Here is a 4,205-nt window from a genome sequence, read left to right on the forward strand (position 1 = left end):
ATGCATATAGAATATCCCTATCATTCCGGGACACCCATCGGACATGATAAACTCGAAGTACTAAAGCATTCTAAATTCCAGAATGGGGGTTGTTAGTTCCCGTAGATCTACCTTTAGGATTCGCGTCAATTAGGGGCCAGTTCCCTAATTCTTAGGCTACCAAGCTAAAAGGGGCATATTCGGTTTAATAATTCAACCATAGAATGTAGTTTCGATTACTTGCGTCTATTTCGTAAAACATTTATAAAACTGCATGTATTCTCATCCCAAAAATATTAGATTTTAAAAGTGGGACTATAACTCACTTTCACAAATTTTTACTTCGTCGGGAAGTAAGACTTGGCCACTGGTCGATTCACGAACCTACATATATATCAGCAGTGTACATATATATCAGCAGTGTACATATATATCAAAGTATGTTCAAAATATATTTACAACATTATTCTTATTACGTTTTAATGATTTGAGTTTGTTAAGTCAGCAGTCCTCGTTAGTAACCTACAACTAGTTGTCCACAGTTAGATGTACAGAAATAAAACAATATATATTATCTCGAATCAATCCACGACCTAGTGTCTACAAGTCTCAGATTCGATCACAACTAAAAGTATATATATTATTTTGGAATCAACCTCAACCCTTTATAGCTAACTCAAACATTAATGCATATAGAGTGTCTATGGTTGTTCCGAAATATATATATAGATGGGTCGATATGATATGTCAAAACATTGTATACATGTCTATGATATCCCAAGATTTCATAATATGTATAATACAATATAAATTAGTTAGGATATGTTTAGTCTAGATTTATTACAAAATTTTCGTAGCTAAAACTAGCAAATTTATCCAATTTTGTTTTACCCGTCATTTCTTCGTTTCAAATCCGTTTTGAGTGATTCAAGTTGATATGGTTTCATATTGAACTTAATTTTATGAATCTAAATAGAAAAAGTATAAGTTTATAGCCGAAAAAATAGGTTACAAGTCAATATTATAAGAGGTAGTCATTTCAGTCGAAAGAACGACGTCTTGATGACCATTTTGAAAAACATACTTCCACTTTGAGTTTAACCATAATTTTTGGATATAGTTTTATGTTCATAAGAAAAATCATTTTCCCAGAAGAACAACTTTGAAATCAAAGTTTATCATAGTTTTTAATTAACTAACCCAAAACAGCCCGCGGTGTTACTACGACGGCGTATGTCCGATTTTACGGTGTTCTTGGTGTTTCCAGGTTTTAAATCATTAAGTTAGCATATCATATAGATATATAACATGTGTTTATTTGATTTTAAAAGTCAAGTTAGAGGGATTAACTTTGTTTTGCGAACAAGTTTAGAATTAACTAAACTATGTTCTAGTGATTACAAGTTTAAATCTTCGAATAAGATAGTTTTATATATATGAATCGAATGATGTTATGAACATCGTTACTACCTCAAGTTTAGTAGGTAAACCTACTGGAAGTGACAAAAATTGATCTAGCTTCAAAGGATTCTTGGATGGCTTGAAAGTTCTTGAAGTAGAATCATGACACGAAAACAAGTTCAAGTAAGATTTCCACTCGAAATAAGATAGTTATAGTTATAGAAATTGAATCAAAGTTTGAATATGAGTATTACCTTGTATTAGAAAGATATATTACTGTAAATAAGAAAGATTTCTTGAGCTTAGATGATTACTTAGATTGGATTAGAAAGCTTGGAAGTAATCTTGCAAACTTGATAGTATTATTGATTTTATGAAACTAGAACTTATAGAATTTATGAAGAACACTTAGAACTTGAAGATAGAACTTGAGAGAGATCAATTAGATGAAGAAAATTGAAGAATGAAAGTGTTTTTAGGTGTTTTTGGTCGTTGGTATATGGATTAGATATAAAGGATGTGTAAGTTTGTTTTCATGTAAATAATTCATGAATGATTTATAATATTTTTTGTAATTTTGTGAGATATTTCATGCTAGTTGCCAAATGATGGTTCCCACATGTTTAATGACTCACATGGGCTACTAAGGAGCTGATGATTAAGTGTATATACCAATAGTATATACATCTTAGAAGCTGTGTATTGTACGAGTACGAATACGGGTGCATACGAGTAGAATTGTTGATGAAAATGAATGAGGATGTAATTGTAAGCATTTTTGTTAAGTAGAAGTACTTTGATATATGTCATGAAGTCTTCCAAAAGTGTATTAATACATCTTAATACACTACCTGTATATACATTTAACTGAGTCGTTAAGTCATCGTTAGTCGTTATATGTAAGTGTTGTTTCGTAACCTTTAAGTTAACGATCTTGTTAAATGTAATTGATCCATTGTTATTACACTTAAATGAGATGTTAAATTATTATGTTAACATGTTAACATGGTGTATTAATATATCTTAATATCATATAAATATGTGTAAAATACTATTACAACAATAATCGTTACATATATGTATTGTTTCGAAATCCTTAAGTTAGTAGTCTCATCTTACTCGTGTAGTTCAATGTTAATATGCTTAATGATATATGTAATTATAATTTCATGATGTTAAACATAGTGTATTAATATCTTAACATGATACATATGTATTTAGTAAGACGTTGTTGTAACGATAGCCATTATATATATCGTTTCGCGTTTCTTAATTCACTACTTTCATTTTATGTATATAACTCATTGTTAATGTACTTGGTGAGATACTTACTCATCATAATATCATGTTAAATATATATATATATATATATATATATATATATATATATATATATATATATATATATATATATATATATATATATATATATATATATATATATATATATATATATATATATATATATATATATATATATATATATATATATATATATATATATATATATATATATATATCATGTTGTTTTTACAAGTTTTAACGTTCCTGAATCGCCGGTCAACTTGGGTGGTCAATTGTCTACATGAAACTCATTTCAATAAATCAAGTCTTAATAAGTTTGATTGCTTAACATGTTGGAAATATTTAATCATGCAAATATAATTTTCATTTAATATATAATCATTGAAAAGTTCGGGTCACTACAGAAGTAGCTAATGGAAAGATCATGAAAGTTGATAAAATCTATAAAAATTGCAACCTAATCTTAGCCAATAAAGAATTTAAGATAGACCTTTTGCCGGTCGAGCTTGGAAGTTTTGACGTCGTAGTTAGAATGGATTGGTTACGTCCATTACATGCTGCTATCATGTGTTACGATAAAACTGTTCATGTTCCATTGGGAAATGGAGAGACTCTCATCATCCAAGGTGAAAAGAGTGGTTCCAATCTCAATATTATCTCATGTATCAAAACCCACAAATACCTTATGAAAGGTTATTCAGCTATTCTAGCCCACGTTAAGATGATTGAGTTAAAAGAGAAGAGTATTGACGATGTACCAGTGGTTAAAGACTATCCCGATGTGTTTCCCGAAGATCTTCCTGGTCTTCCACCTCCTCGACAAGTTGAATTTCAAATTGATTTAACTCCCAGTGCTGCACCTATTGCTAAAGCTCCATACCGATTAGCACCCTCCGAGATGAAGGAATTATCCAATCAACTCCAAGAACTATTGGATAAAGGTTTCATTCATCCAAGCTCGTCCCCATGGGGAGCTCCTATTCTATTTGTTAAGAAGAAGAATTGTACGTTAAGGATGCGCATTGATTACCGCGAACTTAACAAGCTTACTATCAAGAACCGTTATCCGTTGCCACGTATTGATGATTTATTCGACCAACTCCAAGGGTCAAGCGTGTATTCAAAGATTGATTTGAGATCCGGTTATCACTAACTCAAAGTCAAGGAATCTGATATTCCTAAGACTGTTTTTCGTACTCGTTATGGGCACTATGAATTCTGTGTTATGCCTTTTAGTTTAACCAACGCTCCTACTGTGTTCATGGATCTTATGAACCGTGTTTGCAAACCTTATCTCAATAAATTCGTCATTGTTTTCATTGACGACATTTTGATCTACTCCAAGAGTGAGGAAGAACATGAGCAACATTTGCGCATGATTCTTGAACTCCTACGAAAGGAACAACTTTATGCTAAATTTTCTAAGTGCGAGTTTTGGCTCAAAACCGTACAATTTCTTGAACATGTTCTTGATAGTAAAGGAATACATGTCGATCCAGCTAAGATTACCGCGAAGACTG

The sequence above is a fragment of the Rutidosis leptorrhynchoides genome, chromosome 8 (genome assembly GCF_046630445.1).
Source record: "Rutidosis leptorrhynchoides isolate AG116_Rl617_1_P2 chromosome 8, CSIRO_AGI_Rlap_v1, whole genome shotgun sequence".
Lineage (NCBI taxonomy): Eukaryota > Viridiplantae > Streptophyta > Magnoliopsida > Asterales > Asteraceae > Rutidosis > Rutidosis leptorrhynchoides.